Source organism: Pinus tabuliformis, chromosome 4_1, assembly GCF_031772625.1.
Source record: "Pinus tabuliformis cultivar Carrire ecotype Pingquan chromosome 4_1, CPIR1, whole genome shotgun sequence".
Taxonomy (NCBI): domain Eukaryota; kingdom Viridiplantae; phylum Streptophyta; class Pinopsida; order Pinales; family Pinaceae; genus Pinus; species Pinus tabuliformis.
Window position 1 is genome coordinate 872,324,016 of NC_142303.1, and position 25,260 is coordinate 872,349,275.

Sequence of the window (25,260 nt, forward strand, 5' to 3'; positions counted from 1 at the left end):
TTGTGTCAATGGTAACATAATATGTGGCAGTAGTCCAGCTATGAACCATTCCTTATGTTGTTGTGGGGGTATATCAAAGCTCACTTAACCCATTAAAACCTTGAATAGTTGATCCAACTCCCACACAGATTTATTTAGTGCTTGCTTGATATCCTTTAGCTCTGTAATACATTGTGATTCTGATTTTGGCTTCTTGAACTCTGCTACCATGGCTTTCTTAATTTCATCAAACGTAGCATTCAGTTGTAACACCCTCCTCTCAGACCTTCCCAAAGAATCCATGCCAACTAGGGTAAACATGAGACAAGAGGCTACTATGATCAGATTCCACCTCCTATGTGACCTCGAGGAAGTGGAACCAATGCAACATTACACACAGACATCCAACATCACCAACAAAACCCTCGGGAGACAATTCATCCACTTAGAAAGTTTATCCCTAGGTCCCACTATTGTTTTAGGTCTCTTAGGCCATAGTCACTCTCATGTTATGGGCAAGGGAGCGACCAACATCCTAAAGTCACTCTCATAGACCTTCCTACCAGCAACTGTGGACAAACATTGCCAGTGTTGTGCTAATGACCACAAGATTTAAGCCACTTTTTGAGGCCCAGAGTGCAAGCCACTGCCCAAAATGGAATGATAGCTTGAAATCAAGAAAGGTACAGGTAAATAATGGAGAAAAAGAAATAAACTCAACAATACCTTAATGAGACCCCTACTAGCCATGATAGGCATTTCTTCAAACATATCATTGACATGTAACCTATAGGTGCAAACAACAGAATTAAGTGTAGGGATATCATACTTATCTGAGAATCGATATGAACCATTGTTCCCTCATGTCATTTGTTGCATATTCATCTATCAGGTCATAAACACATTATCCATTTATATACAAGTAAAAACATGTTGAGAGCCATACATAGTTGTTGTCATAAAATGTGCATATAACTAGGAACAAAAATAAAATAAATGTATCAGCCATCAAAATACATATCTACATCAGTGCCTTTTCATATTAAAATCAAGGGAATTAATTTCTCATTAATGAATATAGTAAACCATTCAGAGATGGGACTACCATGTTCCACTTGACCGTAGAATGGTTGAGCTAAATATCTCTTCAACCATTCAGCCCCATGCCATATTCCAAGCATGAATGTGGGATCTCATAGAACACATAAATAAAAAATCATCCAGGGATTCCAGAGGCCATCCACCGCAACCCATCAAATAGTGATTCCACCTCACAGTCGAACATCACAAAACCATCATCAAATTGGTCTCCATCCAAACCTTCCATGGCTTCAAGAGTGTTTGTCCAACCAAGTTTTCCAGTACTAGTAACTCAACCCACAACTTATACAGGGCTTCCAGAACGTTTGTCCAACCAAGGCTTCCAAGACTAGTAACTCAACCCACCAAGGGCTTCCAAATCATTTGTCCAAGCAAGGCTTCTAGGACTAGTAACTCAATCAAAGTTGTTACATCGCTTCCAAAGAATTTGTTCAACCAAGCTTCCAGGATTAATAACTCAACCGAAGTGAAGGAAACATGAGAACCAACCAAACAAAATAATGAAAGTAAACCCACAATCGCCATGGCTATTCAGTAAATGGAAAGGCTAGGAAATCCACTATCAATCTAGGAAATCCTCCATGCCAATGATAGATCACAACCAAGAAACCACATGCATATGCCATGCATGCCAAAAAATGATCAAGAATTCATACATGCAACTCGGTACCTACAAGAAAATATGATGTAGATTATGATCCCAATGCCTCTTTGTGCTTTCCTGCTTTTCCTCTACTTTCTTTCTCCAAGAAGCCAAGTATGACACACCCTCCAAGAATGCTCCAAGAAAACTCTAAGTATCCAATATTATGAGAGAGAGAATAATTAGATAGAGCTCCAACATTGAACTGGAAAAAGGTTCCCAACTGATCCTTATAAGCCTTTTTATGGATGAGGCCTTTACTTTCTTCATTTTCCATTATTCTCCTTCATTTTCCTCCTCACACGCAACCTATCACATTTCACCTCCTTTTTCTCCTAATTTCCATTATTTGTTGGCATTATGAGACAAGTGTTGTCCTTGATGGCAAATCACACTGATGACAAATCATAGTGCAGAAGGATAGCAGCAAGGAATTGATGATCAGTCTACAAGTATGAAGAAAAATATATACACGCTGGTTCACTATATACCAAGTCGCGTATACAAGCAGGTTCACTATATACCAAGTTGCATATACGCGGGTTCGCTATATACCAAGTCGCGTGTACACGCCGGTTGGCTTCAGTAAAAGCGCGTGTATGTGGAAAACTTATCTTTGGTCCACGGCGGTTATTCCTTGGAAGTTGTGCCCATGGTTTTGGACCTTGGTGTCTCGACGGACGTGTTGATCCCTAGCTTTTGAAGTTGATGGTATTGGATTTCTATGGTTTTGGCTCTTGGTATTGAACAAGGCCTAAGGCTATATAAGGAGAAGGAAATCATTAGGCAAGTGTATCTGAAATATCTTGAATATCTGATGAAGTATTAGATCCAGTATGCAGGTTATGGGTTGATGATGCATTGCTTGATCTGAGCTAAGGAGAGATCTCACCGGTTGATGGAGAACAAGATCTAAGGAGAGATCGGGATCAAATGGTTTGAAATGAACTATCTTTATGATGCTTATTCTAGATCTACATACTGACGCATGTATTGTTCTATAAGTGTTATGAGTATAACTGATGTCTGGTACAGCTGCAAGTTATGAGAAATTATTTTTAGATCTGTACGCGGGTTGTCTTTGGCAAAAGCGCGTATACACGCGGGTTTGATTCATCGAAGTAGCGTATACATTGTAAAGCTTGACATTTGAAGTTGCAGATGGGTCTGATGGTTATTACAGAGTTCTGTGTCTGCTCTGTGTTCTGGTGACGGTGTTGTTAACAGGGTTTCAGTGATTCAGAGTTTGATGATTGTTTTGAGCTTCAATGATAGTTATGGGTCCAGTATAAAAATTGGATGAAAAGTGGCCTTTCAGATTATGTGTTGTGCTTCAGTGTATCCAGTCTAAAAATTGATGAAACGTGGTACCTGGAGGAGAGAAGACTGTAGGCAAGCACCTATGTACTAGTATCTAAGCTAGTACAAAAGCTAAGGAAGATCTTTGGAGCATTGTAGCAGGTAGCAGCCTGTGTACTAGTAAATGGATCGGCTAGTACAAGAACAAAGGGGGTTGTAGCTCCCGTACTGGTATAAGACTGCACCAGTACAAATATTGTAAAAGGATTTTCTTATTAAGAAGAAGATTGAGATGACTTGCAGCAGGTGGTTTTCACCCACATTGGGTTTCCACCTTATATCTTTGTGTTCATGTGTGTGGCTTTTGTGTGATGATCTGTTCTGTTATACTGCACCTGTTTACTGTTAATATGGTTAATAATGTTCAGATGCATTTACTGAAGATAAGCTAACTGAATCATAAGATCTCTGGATATACGCTAGTTGCCTTAGACACAGCAGCGTGTACACGCGGGTTCACTTAACTGAAGTAGCGTATATGTTTTTGAGCATTGAAAAGTTTTAATGATCTGATAATACTGATTCACCCCCCCCCTCTCAGTATTATTTCCAACATTATTCTCATAAATAAATGTGCCAAAAATGCCATTTTTCCTTTCCAAAGCCTTAGCCATTGCCTTTGCCAGTTTCCTTAGCCATAAACAACCCAATGAACACCCCCTAGGATGTCTTACTCAACATTCAGATTGGAATAAGTGTCCCATAATTTGTGGTTATTGTTTTTTATCTTTTATTACATGGAATTTTTACCAATGATGTTACTGAACCGTTACCCTTAGGGGACACCGTCCTTGGTTTCAGTCACACATATACCTCAATAACCTGCTAAAAGAAGACATACTACTCATGGAGCTTCACAACACATCTCAATGCAGTATTTACAATGAAATATATTCTCAAGAGAAAAATAGCATGACAACATGACAACATAATGCATAGTGGAGCTTCATAACATATCTCATTATAGTATTTACAATGATCATCATGTTGAGTGCCAACTCATATAACATCATAACATTACAATAACATAACCACATGATAGCAAAATAACATGACACCCATACCGCATAGTGGAGCTTTATAACATAGCTCGTTATGGTATTTACATCCATACATGGGTGTACATATAGAAACATCATCAAAATATAGATACCAAAACATATGCCAAATCACATACCAAGGCATATATCAAAACATATACTAAACACCATGTCTAAGCATATATCAAAACATCATAAAGCATATATCAAACCATCATAAAGCATATATCAGCCACCATAAAGTAAATACCAAGCCATCATAATAAAATACAAAACCAACATGAAGAAAATACCAAACCACCGTAAAGAAAATACCAAACCACCATAAGAAAATACCAAAACACTATAAGCAAATACCAAACCACCATGTTAAGTTGCTTTGCCTCAATCAGAAAACAAGGATACATGGCCCACATATGATTTTCCATCTCCCTTGTAGCTTCACCAAGCCCAAAGTGCTTCCATTTCACTATAACTTGCTCGATTGCTCAGTTCCGGAGCATGAGCACTGTTTTCTGTAATACACACTGAGGCTCTGGCTAGAATTGTCCATCTAGTTTCACATGCAATAAAGACCAGTCAATCACATGATTAGCATCTTTAACATACTTCTTAAGTAATCATACATGGAAAACATCATGGAATTTCACTATCAGAGGTAGTGCAATTCGATAGGCTACTGGCCCAATCGTTTTAATGATACTGAAGGGTCCACAAAACTGTGGCTCCAGCTTGGCACATGATCCAATCCACAAGGAGATATTCTTTGATTTGATGTGAAAGTACACCTATTCCCCAACTTGGAACTCCTTGAACAACCTATTCCTATCAAAATAGCTCTTTTTCCTATCGTGTGTTGCCTTAAGGTTTTTCTTGATCACTTGGATTTCCTATTCCATGTCTACCAACATATCTGGTCCAATCAATACTCTGCTAACCAGATCCCTCAAACTAATGGGAGTGTTACAACTCTGCCCATACAATTCCTCGAAAGGAATCATCCTCAATGAATATGGATAACCATTGTCGTATGCAAGCTTGACAAAACGGAGATACTCTTCCCACTTTCATTGCTGATGCATCACATACATTCTCAACATGTCCTCTAATATCTTGTTGACCCTCTTTGTCTATCCATTTTTCTGTGGATGATAAATTGTGTTGAAGTCCAACTCTATGCCCAAAGCTGCAAATAACTTGTTATAAAACTTGGAGGAGAACTTTGCATCCCTATCTGACACGATCTTCTTTGGAAATCCATGTAGTCTAACCACATCTCCGATGAATACCTTTGCTACATCACTAGCTGAGAATGTGGACTTCACCAGAATAAAGTGTGCATTCTTTGTCAACCTGACCATAATGACCATGATGGAATCATGTTGTTTCATTGTCTTTGGCAACCCTGTGATGAAATCCATGGAAATGACCTCCCATTTCCACTCTAGAATCACAATTAGTTGTAGCAGTCCACCTCGATGTTTACATTATGCTTTCACTTGCTGACAATCGAAACATCATGCCACAAACTCTACTACATCCCTTTTCAAGTTATGATAATAGTAAGATCTATTCACTGTTGTTAGTGTCTTCTGGTAACTTGGGTGACCTGAATATGATTTTGCATGAAACTCCCTCTAGGTCACCTTCTTGACAGTCATCCAACCCATATATCATGCCTCGTAACCTGACCAATACCTCTGTTGTGAGACAATAGTCCATATCCTATGCACCTGCACTTGTACTTGTACCTATACCTGTACCACTATATTTACCTATACCTGCACTTGTACCATGACCTGTACCTATACTATCACCTTTCTATAACCTGTGCACAATCTCCATATACCTGACATTTTGTTGTCCTGCCTACAAGATCCTTTCTTGTAAATATGTCCCATAGAAGCTCATAGATACCAAGTGATGTACCTGTATCCACCAACAGAGAGCATCTCCCACACTATTCACATTACCTTTGATGTACTTGATCTCGAAATCAAACTCACTGATCATGGCCAACCATCTAGCCTACCTAGCATTCAAATTTGATTGATCAAACAAATACTTGAACCCAATATGATGACTCATACAAACAAACCTCCTACCAACAAGATAGCGCCTCCACATCTTCAGTGCATGTATAATCGCTTCTAACTCAAGATCGTGTGTCAGGTAGTTCTACCCGTGCTCGTTTAGTTTCCAGGACTCATAACATACCACCTATCCGTCCTGCATAAGCACTCTAGCAAGCCCTCTCTTGCAAGCATTTGTGCATACCACAAAATCTTTTTCCAAATCTGCAATCTGTAGTATTGATGCATGCGTCAACAACTTCTTAAACTTCTCAAAGTTAGCCTCACACTCCTCAGTCCATTCAAACATCTTACCTTTCCTCTGCAAGGATGTAATGGGATAACCAATCTGCAAGAAGTTCTTGAATAACCTACTGTAATATCCTATTAGACCCATGAAAGATCTCACCTCGTCCACACTCTTAGGAGCTACCCACTCTATGATGGCCCTTATCTTCTCTGGATCTACTACAATTCCTTCCTTGGAGACAACATGTCCCAAGTAGTGCACCTCAGTATGAAAGAAACTACACTTGTTGAGCTTAGCAAACAACTAATGCTCCCTCAATAACCTCAACACTACTGATAAATGTTTGGCATCTTCTTCTTCATTTTTAGAATATACCAGAGTATTATCAATGAACACAATAACAAACTTATTCAAATATGGATGAAACACACTCTTCATCAAACACATGAATGTAGCTGGAGCATTAATTAAGTGAAATGGAACAAGAACAAACTCATAATGCCCATACCTCATCTTGAATGGAGTATTCTAAATTTCCTCCTCTTTGATGCATACCTAATGATATCTAGATCTCAAGTAAATCGTCGAGAACACTGCTGCTCCCTTCAGCTAATTGAACAAGTCATCAATCCTCAGAAAATGATATATGTTCTTGATGATCACTTTGTTCAACTGGCTATAGTCAATGCATAATTTGAGTGTTCCATATTTCTTCTTCACAAACAATACTAGTGTGCCCCATTGTGATACACTCAGCCTAATGTATCCCTTATCCAACATTCCCTTAAATTGCAATTTTAAGTAAGCCAACTTAGGTGTGCTCATTCGGTAAGGTTCTTTAGATGCTAGAGCTTCCCCTGGCACTAACTCAGTAGAAACGTCTACCTCCCTGTGAGGTGGAGCCTCTATAATGTCCTTAAGAAATACATCCTAAAACTATTGCAACATTGGGTATCTACTCAATACATCTGCATCCTCAACCTCCTTACCGTTATCAATAGAAATGTGTATTGCAAATAGCTTGCACCCCTTCCTGCAGCTACGCTTTGCTTGCATAGTTGTCACCATCCTAACTGATGTGGTCTTGTTCTTACCCTGTAAGACTCTTGGTTTTGCATTTTCATCAACACACTCAATGGATTTATCATAAAAATCTACCTCGGTTGTATGAAGATACAACCAATCCATGCCTAACGACATACTGTATGAACCCCATAGTAATACATGTAAATGTGTTGCTATAGGCATACCATTTAAATCAAATGTGCAAGATCTTAACAAATTATGAACTCGCTTCTTTGTACCCATAGCCAACTACACTAACTAAGACTCTCCATGAAATTCCTTATTCATATCACACTTATCCACCGAGTCAGGACTAACATAGTTATAATTAGATCTAGGGTCAATCAAAATAGAAATAATTTGATCACAAAGCTTACCATCCATCTCAACAATAGATTCCTGGTGTTCTGCCTACCTGCTTTCCATGGCTACATAGATAAAAGAAATACTCTGGCCAATGTCCCCAACAGTTTGCGCCACCTGCCCACTGTATATCTAAGGCCTACCACCCTGATTTCACGGACAATCTTTCCTGCAATGATCTTTGCCACGAGTCCAACACTCTATAGGATTCCAACCTCCGTCCTTATTCTTCTCTTGAGATTGATGTCCCTATCCTATATTTGATGCATTGAATCTCCTAGGTGGTGCAACACTCTCCTTGTTATTTGTTCCCTATGGCCTTGCTCACTTTCTGTCCCATTTGCCTTTGTTCTTTGCATTACCTCTCTAGTATGTCTTAGTCACAATTTTGTGCTTTGATTATTCATAGCAATGCTTTAGCTTCTGAATGGCCTCCTTCAATGATCTATGCTCATTGAACTCAATTCTATCTTTAAATGCAACCAATAACCCACTAATGAACCTTTGAATCTTGGTCATCTCCTCTGCGAGGTAAGGCACATACCTCAGTAACTCCAAGAACTTACTAGTGTACTCGTCATCTATCATGGAATCCATATTTAGTTGATAAAAAGAAAATCCCCATCCTCAAAGTGCCTATATAACAAGTACTTCTTGTTAAATATCCACTCAAACTCACTCCAAGACAAGTCTTCCTCAATAATACACCTGACATTCATCACATCTTCCCACCAAATGTCTGCTCTACCTTTGAGACTCAAGGTGGCTACTCTAGCTTTCATGTTCTCTGAATAATCATGCAACCTAAATGAATTCCTCATGCCAAGCAACCATGCCTCTAAAATTTTTGTTTTCTTCATTTCCCCATTAGAAGTAGGTGGATTCACTTTCTTAAACTGATTTGGCAAGTATCCCCTATCACTCCTCCTATAAGAATGATAACGATGATGATCATAGTACTTATCTGAATTAGAAGTAGACTTATACCTATGTCTATCCCTTCTCCTCTTCGAAGTTTCCAACAATATGCCATCCCAATATGTGTCCTATCTATCTGATTGGTCACTGTCATGTGATCCACTATCATGTGCCCCATTAGTTTTTTCCTCATGCTCATGACTGATCTAAATTGGTCATTTCCATTTCAAATATGAAAAGATCTAGAGTATCACTACATTTACCTATGCTAGCTTTTCCTGTGTCTATATTATTATGTCATTATCTTCCTTACAACTCCTTATCTCTTCCTTTAAACTTCTTAGTGTTAATTCCAAATCAGAAGAGTTCCCAACACCATACTCCTCTTCAGATTTGTAGGGAGAGCCTTTGTAGTCAACCATCTTGCTATCCATTTGATATTTCTTCCTGCAAGGCATAATATGTGAGATAAACTGAATCAAAATAAATCAACATACCTTAGCATAGATCAGGGAGGATACCTTGTCTGCAAGATCACCAAATTAGTGTGATACATGTACAACATAATCATAGCAGCATATTGACATACAAAAGTAAATGTATCAACCCATAAACGTCACTCTAACTAGGGTCTAGTCATCGATGCAAGGCCATATCAACAATGCATGCTATGACCTCATGCATGACAACAACCATTACTCCATTATCCAAATTGCTACATCCAACTGACGATATGCATAAGCAATGCCTAATCAACTACAAATATGCATAAACACATGTAGTCGAACATAATCGTTCATTTCTTGCAATCAACGTACAAGACTGATACATGTAATTAAAATATTCAAGAATGTAACCTAACATACAAGGATGTAATTAGGTGACATAAAATCAACATGTAAGAAACATATAATCCATATGAAACCAATCACATTCTCATGACAATTACTCTGCATGAAATCACTATCAAATTCTCCATGATAACCATACTAAAACCCTAATCAATCATCAAGAAAATGTAACAAGTATATATGTGTAAGAGACACACATGCAATTGACATGCATGCATGAATAACACATTCAACCCATCTAGCCCGAGAGTTGAACCATTCTTTGATACCACTTTGTAACACCCTCCTCTTAGGCCTACCCAAAGTAACCATGCCAACTGGGGTTAAACATGAGACAAGAGGCTACTATGATCAGATTCGAACTCCTATGCGGCCTTGAGGAAGTGGAATCGATGGAACATCACACACAGTTATCCAACATCACTAACGAAACCCTCAGGAGACAAGTTAGCCACTTAGACAGACTATCCCTGGGTCCCATTGTTGTTTTAGGTCTCTTAGGCCATATTCGCTCTCATTCTATGGGTAAGGGAGTGACCAGCAACCTAAATACTCTCTCACAAGCTTGCATGCCAATGACTGTGAACCAACATTGCTAATGTTGTTCTAGCAACTCTGGGATTTAAGCCACTTTTTCAGGCCCGAAGACTAGCCCCTTGCCCATAATGGAATGATAGATTGAAATCAAGAAAGTTACAGGGAAACAATTAAGTAAAATAAATAAACTCAACACAACCTTAACTAGACCCCTGCTAGTCATGACAAGCATTTCGTCAAACATATCATTGACATGTAACCTACATGTGTAAACAACAGAATTAACTGTACAGATCTCATACTTATTTGAGAATTTCTATGAATCGGTGTTCCCTCATGCCATCTGCTACATATTCATCTATTAGGTCATAGACACATTATCCATTCATATACAAGTAAAAATAGGTTGAGAGCCATACATAGTTGTTTTCATGAAATGTGCATATAACCAACATAATAGGAAAATAAATACAATAAACATAGCAGCCATCAAAATCCATATAAACATGAATACCTTTTCACATAAAAATCAAGGGAACTAATTTCTGATTAATGAATGCAGTAGACGAACTAGATATGGGACTACCATGTTCCACCCAACCATAGAATGGTTGAGCCAAATCTCTCTTTATCCATTCACCCTCGTTCCATATTCCAAGCATGAATGTAGGATCTCATAGAACACATCATTCAAAACTCATCCAAGGCTTCCAAAGTCCGTCCATCTCAACCCATCAAATAGTGATTCCACCTCACAGTCAAACATCACAAAACCATCATGAGATTGGACTCCACCCAAGCCTTCCATGGCTTCGAAAGAGTCTACCCAACCAAGTCTTCTAGAACTAGTAACTCAACCCACAACTTATATAGGGCTTCCAGAGTGTTTGTTCGACCAAGGCTTCCAAAACTAGTAGCTCAACCCACCAAGGGCTTCTAGAGATTTTGTCCAACCAAGGCTTCCAGTACTAGTAATTCAACCAAAGTTGTTACAAGGCTTCCAGAGCATCTGTTCAATGAGGCTTCCAGGACTAATAACTAAACACAAGCTAAGGAAACATGAGAACCAACCAAAAACAAACAACGAAAGTAAACCCACAATCACCATGGCTATCAAGGAAATGGTAAGGCTAGGAAATCCATTGTCATTCAAAGCAATCCTCCATGCCAATGACAAATCACATCCAAGAAACACATGCATATGCCATGCATGCCAAGAATAGTGAATAAATAATACATGCAACTCAGTACCTGCAAGCAATTGTGATGTAGCTGTCAATCTCGACCCCTACTTGTGCTTTCCTTCTTTTCCTTTGCTTTCTTTTTCCATGAATCCAAGTATGCCACACCCTCCAAGAGTGCTCCAAGAAAAATCTAAGTATTGAAGAGTATGAGAGAGAGAGAATAATGAGAGAGAGCTCCAACATTGAACTGAGAAAAGGTTACCAATTGATCCTCATAAGCCATTTTGTGGATGAGGTTTCTATTTTCTTCATTTTCCATTATTTTCCTTCAATTTCCTCTTCACATGCAACATGTGACCTTTCCCCTCCTTTTTCTCCTAATTTCCATTATTTTCATAAATAAGTGTGCCAAAAATGTCATTTTTCCTTTCCAAAGCCTTAGCCATTGCCTTTGCCAATTTCCTTAGCTATAAACAACTAAATTAACACCCCCTAGGATGCCTTGCCCAAAATTGAGCTTGGAATAAGTGTTCCATCATCCATGGTTATTTCTTTTTAGTTTTTATTACATGTAATTTTCACCTGGGTTTTTACATCGACTTACTCGTGGAGTATTTCATATACCATGTCAGTGCCCTCTTTCTTAGTGATGTGATGAGTCATGCCTTCTTTGAATCATCATTATTAATTTTCATTTCCATCCATACTCCATCAACTACGAACCAAAATTGGTCAGGGTCCTCCGTTCCTATTCCTCTAAAGGCAAGTAGCGTAATGTCGTCAACCATTCTTCTTCTCATGGGGCTAGGTGGATGGGGAGGTGGAGGTGGAGGTGGAGGTGTAGGGAAGGTATGGGGAGGGCAATGAGGTGTGAGAGGGGTGGATGGATGGAGAATCCCAAAGACACCATGGTTCTTTTCAGCTCCTAACTTCAACACGCCTTCAGGATGTGTGGGGAAATATCGCAACGTTGTAGGGTTACTTCTTTCTTCTTCATTCTCGGATCCTAATAGAGGGCTATAGTCGACCTCAATAAAATTCTTCAGAACTATTTATATCATTTTCCACTTTTCATAGCTCCTCTTTCTAACTTATTTCTTCTTTTCCAAAGCATCAACAGAATCTGTTATGAAACTAGCTCACAAAAAGATAGAAAAGATAGATCAACGCCTTAGAATTCAGCCTCTTCGAGGGGGTAACCTCCTTTACATTACACAAATGAATTATTATTTTATGATTCAAATGAAAAAACCTCCTTTCTATATATAGGAGTCTAAGGAGTCACAATATAACCCAGCCGACCTAACAATAATAATATAAAGGCACAAAAATAACAATAGAGGGATTCTATGGGGCACAGTAATAACAATATGGGGACAATAGGGGCACAACAATATTAATAAGAGATATAACTACAATAGTAATGGGGTAATCACTAGTAATAATGGGACCTAACATGCCCCTCTCCTTCAAAAAAGTGTTGTCCTCAACGCTTGAGTAGTTCTGGATGCTTCTGTATAAAATTCTCATCCTCCCATGTGGAATCTTCAGCAGATAAGTTCTTCCACTTGATGAGATACTCCGAAATTGATCAATTTTGTAGCTATCGAGTTCTTGTTTCTGTGATCACTTCCGATTCTAATATAATTTTTCCTTCCTCGTCAAGTTCTGGCAATATTGTTTGAACTGGGAGTTTGTCGCCTATAACCTTCTTTAAGCATGAAACATGGAAAACTGGGTGCACTCAAGAAGCTGCAGGAAGCTCCAATTTGTATGCCATAGTACCAATCTTTTGCAACACCTTGTATCGACTGTAATACTTTAGTGATAATTTATTATCCTTCTTAGCTTGCTTGAGGGACATTTTTTATATGGTTGTAGCCGTAGGAATACCCAATCACCTACATCAAAGCTTCTTTCGCTACGATGTTGATCTACCTGTTGTTTCATTCTATTCTTTGCGAACACGAGGTTATCTTTTAAGAGTTGGAGGACTTTTTGTTGATGCTCGACGTGATGTTCCACTACTTGAAACTTAGAGTTTTCTCTTAAATATGATGTGATGGATGGTGGCTAATATCCCTAAAGTGCCATAAATGGGGTCATTTTTGTTGTTGTATGGAAGGAAGTGTTATACCACCATTCAGCCAGAGGCAACCATTTGATCCATTGTGTTTGTTTATCAAATACAAAGCAATGAAGATATCCTTCCACACATTTGTTTACTATCTCAGTTTGCCCATCAGATTGAGGACGATAAGATGAGCTATGATCTAACTGAGTACCAAGACAAGAAAATAATTCTGTCCAAAAATTTCTAGTGAAAATGGGATCTCTGTCACTTACAATAATCTTTGGGTTTCCATGTAGCTTTTGAATTGTTTCCATAAATGCAGTAGAAACTGTACTGGTGTTAAATGGATGTGATAATGCACAAAAGTGTTCATACTTTGTAAGTTTGTCAACTACCACCATGATGACACTCTTTCCCTCAAACTTGGGTAAACCTGTGATAAAATCCATTGAAACCTCCTCGTAATGTTGGCTTGGAATGGATAAAGGTTATAATAGACCTGTGGTCTTAATTTTTTCAACTTTATTTTGTTGGCAAACCAATTCTGCCACAAACTTTTGAATATCCGATTTAAGGCCATCCCAAAAAAGTCCTTCTTAACCTTGCAGTAAGTTTTTAAAAATCCTGAGTGCCTCCTAACGGAGAAGTGTGCAATTCCATAAGAATATTTTTTTTGAGTTGGGAATTCTTACGGAGGTATAAGCGATATTTGTACCATAACAAATCATTTTGCCAGCTAAATGTATCAGATGTACTGGAATCGTGTTGTAACTTTTGAATAAGTGCCCACACTTCTTCGTCATTCTTCCATTCCTCCCTTGCTTCGTTTATCCAATCTGGTTGGATATAAGAAATGGCGCACAACAATGCTTCCACATCCTCATCCTTTCTTGAGAGTGCATCTACCACCACATTTTGCTTCCCTTTTCTGTAGATGATTTCAAAGTCATAACCCAACATCTTTGTGACCCACTTTTGTTGCTCTTCAGAGGATAATCTTTGTTCTAAAAAGTATTTAAGGCTATCATGATCTATTTTTACCTTGAAGTGTCTTTCCATTAAGTAGGGTCACCTTTTTTTAAGTGCATGTAGTATTGCCAACATTTCCTTCTCATAAATGGCTTTGTGTAAAACCTTTCCCTTGATTGGACGACTTTCAAAAGCAATGGGTCTTTCATCTTGCATTAAAATAGCACCAATTCCATTTCCTGAAGCATCACATTCCACAATAAAGGTTTTTGTGAAGTCCGGTGTAGCTAAGACCGGTGCTTGGCACATTGCCTCTTGAAGATGTTCGAAGGCCTTTGTTGCTTCTGCAGTCCATGAAAATGCATCTTTCTTCAATAATGTTGTTAGAGGTGCTGCTATTCTCCCATAATTTTTAACAAACTTGCAAGAATACCCTGTCAACCCAAGAAATCCTTGCAAATGCTTTATGGATGTGCGGATTTTCCATTCCTTAATGGCTTTATATTTGTTAAGGTCTACCTTAACTCCTTCATGAGATACAATATGACCCAGATATTCCACCTCTTGTACTCCAAAGAAACATTTGGATCTTTTTGCATATAATTGTTTCTCCTTCAATAGTTGTAGCACCCTGTCAACATGTTCAACATGATCCTTCCAAGACTTGCTGTAGATTAGTATATCATCAAAAAATACTAACACAAATTTTCTAAGGGTTTGAAAATGGAATTCATCAAACCTTGAAATGTAGAAGGTGCATTGGTAAGGCCAAAAGGCATGACCAAAAATTCATAATGACCCTCATGAGTTCTAAATGTTGTTTTCAGAATGTCTTCAATCTTCATTATGATTTGATGATATCCTGAACGAAGCTCCAACTTGGTGAAGTAAATTGATCAATGCAATTCATCCAGTAATTCATCAATGACAGGAATGGGAAACTTATCTTTAATAGTGAGCATGTTGAGCTCCCTATAATCCGGACACATGCGCCATGATCCATCCTTCTTGTGCACCAATACTGCCAGAGAAGAGGAAGAACTTTGATTAGGTTGAATTATACTAGCCTGTAGCATTTCTGCAACCATACATTCAATTTCACTCTTTTGGGCATAGGGATATCTGTATGGCCTGATGTTTGGAGGAACACTTCCTCGAATCAGATGAATAGCATGATCATGATCATGAATAGGTGGCAGACCTTTGGGAGTCTCAAATACCTTGGAATGATTGTCCAGTACTTTTTGGAGATCAGGAGAAATAGATGATTTCGATGTGGAAACATCTAGCAAACATAATTGTGCAATTACACCTCTTTGTTCCTTTTTTAGAAGCTTTGTCATATAGTTAGAGTTGATTATCTTTCCCGGTTTCCCTACAATACACCTTAATTCAACTTCCTTTCCTTCTGTAGAAAATTTCATGAAAATTTCTTGAAAATTAAAAGCTATTGTACCCAAGGATTGTAGCCATTGGACTCCTAGTACAACATTATCTCCTACCATTGGAATGGAAAGCATTGGGATAGTCAATACATATTCTCCCATGGATAGCTTGATATTATGGCACTCTCAAGAGAAATTTATTGTTCCTCCATTTGCAAGCATCACTTGACACTCTGGTGCTGGATATAGGAAGCAATTCAATTCTTTTGCTACCTTACAATGAATAAAATTGTGGGTACTTCCTGAATCAATCAACACTATTACCTTTTTCTTCTTGATTTGTCCTTCTATCTTGATGATTTGAGGAGTGGTAATTCCCGCCAATGAATTACAAGATATGGTGGGATTCATTTCCTCTTTATCTAGGCTTTGTTCCTGGAGTATATCCTCTTCTTTTGACCTTTCTTGCTCCTTTTCTTCTTCCTCTTCACAATCTATGTAGAATAATTTCTTCTCAGCACACTTATGACCTTTAGTGTATTTGTTATCATAACTGTAACAAAGCCCTTTTGCTCTTTTTTCTTTCAATTTTTGTGGTGTCAACCTTATAGGTTGTGGAAGACTAGGGGCAACAATACTTCCTTCTTTATAGTTGTGAGTGGTATGCTTCCTGGTTGCCATAATTTTTCATTCCATTTTTCTTTCTAACCTGAATGCCTTCTCTAATGAATCAGGTTGCCAAAGGCGAACATCATGTTGGATATTATGATTTAATGTCCCTATGAACACATCAATCATATGCTCCTCTGGAATATTTTTTACCCTTATGTTCAATTTTTGGAACTCTTCAATGTGCTTCATTATTGAAGCCTTTTGTTTGAGACTTATCAATTGGCTAAAAAAAGTGTTTCTTTTTGTATCCTCATAATGTGATGTCAATTCTTCCGTGAAAATTGCCCAAGTGATAATTTGTTTATGAGAGCAAAGCCATTGATACCATACAAACTAATTTGGTTCCAAATATAAAGTTGCAATACATACCTTTTGTGTGTTTTGCACATTATTGAGATCAAAAAATTGCTCCATCTGTAATATCCATGTTGCGGGATCCTTGCCATCAAACTTCCTCATATCGATTTTTTGAATATGGTGGGTCTTTGATCCAACATTAGAGTCTATGAAATCATGATTAAAATTTCTTTTGTTCACATCATGAGTTTCCTTCACTACCCTTTCACCATTTGTAAGGATTTCTTGTAGAAAATTTGTTAAATCTATCTTCAAATCTGCCATGTCTCTCTTCAAATCTGTCTTCAAATCTGCCATGTCTCTCTTCAAATCTTTCTTCAAATCTATTTTCAAATCTTCCATCTTAGCTTCCATTCCATTTATCTTAGATTCCACGCCATTTATCTTAGCTTCTATTAGCTTTTGAGAGTAACATTTGTTGCACTTGGTCTTGTAATTTTGATATATCATGTAGCATTTCTTCCTCTTCTTCATGAGTCATGCTAGAGCTTTCAGGTTGCTTACTAGGTATTTACATTTTCTTTCCTTGGGGCATCAGTTACTGATAATAACGCTCTACTATGCTCTTTGAATTCCTTCAAAATAATTTTTCAAACTAAGCTTAAGCAAAAATTTAAAAAAATCTACACACATTTTTTCACTTTGTAGGAGCTCCATATTGCCTTTGATGTATCTCTGTAATTTCAGATCATCCAATTTTAAAATTGTGACCTGTAGCATCCCTCTGTGTCCTCTTTCTAATGCCACTGGTCTGATCCAAATTGGACTCTCCAAGGAAGAATTATTCCAACTCTCCCATAGTGACCTGATTATAGACTAGTTCAGTGGAGCGAACTTGTATGACATGCCACGTGTCCCTGTTTCGACCTTTGGCTCTAAAAAATATATACAAGAAACTAAAGTCTATCCTCTTTCTGTACCTTCTTATGAAACTTCAATCTGATGCTCAGAGGCAAAATTATGATGATTTTTCCCAGGTCACCTGTTTGGAATGTAATTCAGGAGTTTGCAAAAAGACCAACTTCCTCAGATCATATCTCCGCAAATATAGCGCGAAAAGCTCTGAAATTTAGACCCAAGGTTCAATGCTATTTTTTTCTCAAATGGGTTTTATTTTCCCTTCTGAAATATCACAAAAAAAAAGTTATAGCGAAAATGCCACAATAACCTATTTGGAGCAGCGAAACCCTAGAATCCAAAGCTCTGATGCCAAATGTTATGAAACCAGCTCACAAAAAGATAGAAAAGATAGATCAATGCCTTATAATTCAACCTCTTCGAGGGGGCAACCTCCTTTACATTACAGAAATGAATGATTCTTTTATGATTCAAATGACAAAACCTCGTTTCTATATATAGGAGTCTAAGGAGTCACAATATAACCCAGCCAACCTAACAATAATAATATAAAGGGACAAAAATAACAATAGAGGGATTCTATGTGGCATAGTAATAACAATATGGAGAAAATAGGGGCATAACAATATTAATAAGGGATATAACTACTATAGTAATGGGGTAATCATTAGTATTAATGGGACCTAACAGAATCCCTTTTTCACACAATAACATCTTAATCTAGAGCTTCAGGTAATTTAAGAACTTACCTCGTGGACATTTGAATAATCTTCATTCAACTTCGTTATAGGACACAATTTTCTCGATCGCAAACTCAGTGATAAGTCCTCCCAAAATTCTATCAATCCATAAATAAATAGCCCTTGAGATACTATTAGCGATCCTTTTGAGCCACTGTATCAAATTAGGGTTCCACTCCTTTGATTCGTCACCCTTGAAACAGGTCTTATGTTCAACTAAATTAGATATCTACTCAAGAAATTCAATGTGGAATGAACCAAAGAAAATATCGTATTGATCTTCAAAGATATATCTCTGCAACGAAGCTTCATTTGATAAACACAGGTTTCTATTTTATTTCTTTGCAAATTCTCTTTCTTTTTGTTCGACACACTCTTGGAGTTCTTTCTTCGACGGACACCAAAACATATCCCTTAAGCAGATCCCGATCTCAGAAATGGAAACATTTTTTTGTCTTAGGGGGCTTGACGTAGGTTCAAAGTTTGTTGCGCAAAAACAAAACCCTAAACTACTGGCGCTTTTGGAAATGACCTATAAGCATATCATAGTCCCACTAGAAGCAGTTATGGGAGGTTGTAGAACCAGGCTTCTGCAACTAAAGGGATAACTGCGCAGTGGCGCCATGTGCTTACTTCTAATCTATATTGATCATATAAATTCACATGCATAAGAACTTCACGGAGATGATTAATTTAACAAAATCACATTAAACCCATAAACTCTAACAAATAACAATATATCTTACAATTCTTCACATAATTAAGTGAAAACATACATAACAATACGAACAACAACAAATAAATAACACAGGAAAAAATATATAGTTCTTCACCAAAACTTCTTCTTTATTAATATAAGTCTTTAGTACAAATATGTCTTCAACCTACGCACCCAGATATAGGTGGTCTCCACACTCAGCTATAGAATTTTCTAGGCCTTCATGCACTAGGTTATGGAGACTGCCCCAAAACTACAGATTACGGATGCGGATACAGAGATTCAATTCACTTATGAAATTTCACTTCCTTCTTATTATTCTTCAATATGGTATTACACATCCTTAAATAAATTTCATCTTTACAAAAACCATGGTCCACATACCATGGATCCATAAAGTAATGACTAATACCCGATACACGTTACAAGGTAGGGGCTCTATCCCATCACTAAAGCCCTCAAAGTGCCACCTGCCGTTGAAAGTGGGCAAGGACTATGAACTACTCTACAAGAAGGGACTTTGCCGAAGGAAGATTGTTGTTCGATGTTTAGTCAATTTAGTTTCCTAAATTGCTTGCATGAGTTATCAACCGAGGTTCGTAATCTGATGAAGTATAGTGCACTATATATGCTTAGTTAACCCTTCCTACTTCATTGTTTTGTATTTTTTTTATATTTTTTGGGGGCTTTTGTTCTTTGATTCCTAATGATGTACAAACTGAACTATGAGAAATTGAATCTAAACTTCCTAAAGATGAGCCAAGAGTTTAAAACTAGTCAAAATCTAAGTTAAAAGAAGGAAAAATAGAGCATCTGTCCTATCTTGTCATTAGTCCTAAGTCATGAATCTAATTCTTAAAATTAAAAGGTGAAGTTGTAAGGCATGTTGAAATAAATACAGATAATGAAATGAACTGAAGTAATTCTAGTTACTCTAACCTTCAATTTTGAAAGATAACCTTCTTGAGATGGAATACAAGCAATGTTCTGTACTTCATGATCTAGAGAACTAAATAAAAACATGCAGAAGGTGACTGATTGGTTTCAACCATTGTGTAGAGTGAATGTTTAACCATTTAGTTTAGGATGGGTATCAGCTTGAAATGGTGATCAAAAACATTAACTAACATAGTGTATAGACAATCTGAACTAGAAAACAAATAACAAAAACAGTGAGTAAGCTAGTTAACAATGCATTCTCATTACTTTCAACCTTACTTTGTTTAGAAACAAAGTCGTTTCCTTTTATGAAATGGGTTGGAGAAAAAATACTACAAAATTGATTTTTAACATTATGATACTGATCAAAACTAAAAGGAATCAAACTACAAGGAATCAACCTAAGTTAGAAATACTGCTAAAAGAAAATGGTGAAATTAAAACTGAGCAGAAAACAAATGGAAAGAAAACCTCCTTCAGTGCAGGGGCCCTTTGCAACTGACTGGGTTGAGCTGCTAACTAATTGAAAATTCTCTTTCAAACAATCATTGGTCAACACAAATCTTTATCTTATAAATAGGAACAAAGTCCAAAAATACAGAGTTGAGATTCTGAACTTAATACATCCAAATCTTTGAACCCCTCTCGGTTTTGTACAACTGGTATTTAAAAGAAAATATTCATAACTATCTTTGAGGAAAACTAGCTATAGGTGGCATATACATATTACAACAATTCTGCATAAATGTTTGATCAGCTACAGGTGACTTGAATTCGAGCAAGATGTTTGCACAAAACCGTCAACACAGGTGGCTGATCCGAGTTAATGTTGCAACAGAACTGTTGGATTTATTAATTAACCACGAAAGAGTAGACGAAGAGTCCTATTGCTTTCAGGTATCATACGTTTGACTCCACCTTTGAGTAGATCTTGAGCTTGCTTCCTTGTCGATCTAGGCTGAGTGACTAGGACAAAATCCATGTGGAGACGATTCCAGAGATGCCCATGTGGCCGGTTTCTTCATTTGACATATGGAACTTGCCAGACCATGGAAGTAGCTACAAAATATATAGTTAGCTGCAGAATAGGCCGCATTCTGTAGCTAATTTACAAAAACTTATTTAAATATAAAAAACATAAAAATATAACATGTCAATCATTTAATGCCCTCCTTAAGACAAAATCTATTATTTATCATTGATGGGGATCTGTAATCTTATGGAAAAGCAAGGGAATGAAGTGAGAAAAGCTGTCAAGAAGAGGGTAATTCTGAGGTTCAACATACCCCACTGCAAAATCATTGCATGTCCCCATGCAACTTGCCAAAAATGTGAATTCTTCTTTCCTATCGCATTTGCTCAAACACTTCTGCTAGTACATCTAATTTTCTTCTGGAGATGTGGTATGATGAAGTGGAAGCCAAATCAAATGATAACTTGTTAAGGAGACATATGATTATTCATATTCTACATGCCTTATGTTTTTAACTTGCTGTTTGAAATAAATTTTGCATTTTACCTTTAGAACTTAACCTTTTGCTTGATAACTCTTTTTTTGTTGATCTGTAGGTACCTTTGGCATGTTTGGTCTCCAAAACATGATTCTTCAATTTCCTACATTCATGATTTATTTGTGAGTTGTACAATTGTGCCAGAGCTGATAAGTAAGTTGTAGATGCAGAATCTGATTAGCTGCAGAATGGAATCTGCTGCAGAACATGAAAAGAAGGAAAAGTGCAGTATGGCTATGGAATATGAGTGTAAAAATGAAATGGAAATGGGTTATGACACTGAGATGAAATGAGATGTAAAATAAAATGGGAAATAGGGTGAAATGGAGTAAGACTGTAGAAATAGGATGTAGATGGAATATGATAGTGAGATGAAATGGAACTGTAAAATAAAATGAAAACGAAATGAGATGGAATGAGGCTATCAATTTGTAGACTCTAAACTGAAAATAAATGTAGCTTTTTGTCACTACTTATTACAGAAAGGAAATTGAAAATATAGGATGTCAGAAACCTTTGATTTTCACCTTGTATTTTCTGTATAAGTATGCCAATTAATGATTGGTTTTCAAACTCATACAATTTTTTTTATTTTATATATATACTTAGGAAAAATAATACTAAGTTAGTGGAGAAGAAGAATTCTTCTTCACTAGCTTCATTTCATAGTTATTCTGGAAAATCTTAATGAGCTCCTCTCTTGAAATTGGTTTCTGATATATCTTCAACTGATGACCATTCACAAGAAGAGGTATTTTACTTCCATCTATTTTCCTTATCCTTACTGCTTTGTTACTAAATACTTCTTCAATCTCATATTGCCCAAGCCAATCACTCTGAAGCTTCCCTTGAAAATATTTGAATTTCGAATCGAACAAAAGTGCCCAATCTCCGACTTGAAACTTCTTCTCCTTGATATATTTGTCATGCCATTTAGCCCTCTGTTGTTGGACTATGCTAGTTCTTTGAATTGCATCTTGCCTGATTTCATCAATCTCATTGAGTTGCTCCAATCTATCTTTCCGTGCCTTAGATAAATCTAGTCCCAATTGGACTACCATCTTGAAGGTTTTGATTTGAAACTCTATAGGGAACATGACTTGTTTCCCATAAACAAGTTCATAGGGTGTGTGTCCTGTTGTGTTCCTCCATGTAGTTCTATAAGCCCATAAGGCCTTAGGAAGCCTTTATGCCCAATCTCTTCTATGTAGATGCACAGTCTTAGTGAGAATTCCTTCAATCATCTTATTTGTAGATTCAACTTGACCATTTGCTTGTGTATGATAGGGAGAATATTTCCTATGTTTGATCTTGTAATATTCCACAAGAACCTTAACCATTTTAGATGTAAATTGAGATCACTGATCTATCACAATTTCTCTTGGAACACCAAAATGAGTGAAGATGTCTTAAAAAAGAAAATTAACTATAGATTTTTCATTATCAAAAGGCAATGCTTTAGTCCTTACCCATTTAGTTACATAATAAATGCATAACAATATATACTTATTTTGCTTAGATGGGGGATTAATTGGTCCAACAAAATCCAAGGCCCATTTTTCAAAAGGTTTAATGAGTACTTTAATTTGTAGTGGTATTTCATTTGAATGAGCATGTTTTCCTACCCTTTGGCAGTTGTCACACCTCCTGACATATTCTTTGGCATCTTTGAAGATGGATGGCCAATAATATCCTAAATAATTATCTTATAGGTTGTCCTCTTGTTAGAAAAGTGTCCACCGCATGGTTCATCATGACATGCCTTAAGAATCTCAGGCATTTCATCTTCCCTCACACATCTTTTAATCATGAGATCTAGACCTGTTTTATACAATTCATTAGTGATCCATGAGTATCTTGCACTTAATTGAATGATTTTTCTTTTCTCTCTAGGAAACAAATGTAAATTAAATTTCTCTGTGACTAAGTAATTGGCAATATCTGCAAACCAAGGGGTCTAAGTAGTCATTGCAAAAAGATATTCATCAGGAAATTTATCTTCAATCATAGTTTCATCTTTGATATTTTGAATTTTGGACAAGAAATCAGCAACTATGTTTTGTTTTCTAGGTCTATCTAACACAATAATATTGAATTCTTGCAAGAGTCATAGCCATCTTGTAACTCTACTATTGGTAATAGGTTTATTCATTAAGTATCTAATTGCATAGTGATCTATATGAACAAAGGTTTCATAGCTTGTTATATAATGTCTGAACTTATTGATTGCATGAACAACAACGAAAAATTCCTTTTTAGTTACAATATAATTTAACTCAATGGGAGTCAAATTCTTACTTGTATAGTAGATGGCATAGGGAATCAAATATTTTTGTCCTAATACAACTCCTAGAGTTATATCTGAAGCAACTGTTGAAATTTGAAAGGCTAGCTTCCAATTTGGACCTCTCAAGATGGGTGCTTCAGAAATTTTTGTTTTTAAAGTCTCAAAGGCTAACTAGAAATCAGACTTCCAATTGAATTCACAATCCTTGGTATGTAATTTGAAGAGTGGGGATGTTATTTTAGTGAAATTTTCTATAAATCATCTATAGTATCCTGTAAATACTAGAAAAATTCTAACATCTGTTATAGACATTTTTGGGCACTACAACCCCAATCGTAAATGTCCATAAACCAAGGGCTCTTAAGTCCCTAAAAGTGTTGTTCCAACCTCTAAAAGAACAAGGTCAACTGATTACATCTTCTCCCAGAAGTTCTCCATGAAAAACTACTCAGAACTGGTCAAAACTGGACCATCTCACTTGCTCCATGGCCAAAGTGTGTTGCATCCCACCTAAATACACACAGGAGGTGTGATGCATATTGGAAAGCCCTTCTATGGGGTGCAATGGGCGAGAGTGGACAAATTGCAGGGTCAATCTACAAGGTGGAGGATCATGGAATCTTCCAGAAACTTCTCCTGTGACACTAGCCTCTCTGCATTCGCCCAGGGATGAGTAAGAGATCATCAATATCCAAGTGGAATCAAGAACTATCAAAGAGAGGACACTAATAAAATCTCAAAAGCTGACTCAGCCCCCTTGCAAACATCTATATATGGATCCCTCATCCCAGAGATCCAGAGGCTGGAATTTTGTATCTTGTAACGAAGTGCTGCTGGTTTCTTGGTGTAACATCATAGTGTTGGGTGATCTAAGATTTTCATGAGGTGAAGAAAGGATTTCTTGCTGAGAGGATGATGCTGGGTCAGAACAATTGGTTGTAATCCTCTTTGCTATTCTTGATTATTAATAAAGCTATTCAAGTTTTCCTCCACATTATTTTATGATTGATGATATATGCATTTGTGTGGTCAATATATATCTGGTCCTATATTGTTTATGATAGTAGATCTATGTTCTTGGATAGTGTTATGCTGCTTTGATTCTACAGGTGCTCTTTGAAGCTGGGTAGATGAGGAAGCGAGTGGCAAAGATCTATTAGAAGGGAGAGGAATCAAGTACGGATCCAAGCGCAAGACAGAGGTTGGTCTCCTTTATTCAGCTCTTATCTACTTCTCATAAAGGAAAACGAGAGTGGTTTTAGTTTGTTTATTTCTAAGGTAGCTACCAGCCTTAGTGGGACTAGCAGCTCTGCATAGACACTAGATTTCCCGATAACAACATCCTTTTGGCAATTTGGAATTGATAATTTAGAGATGACTTAAACTTT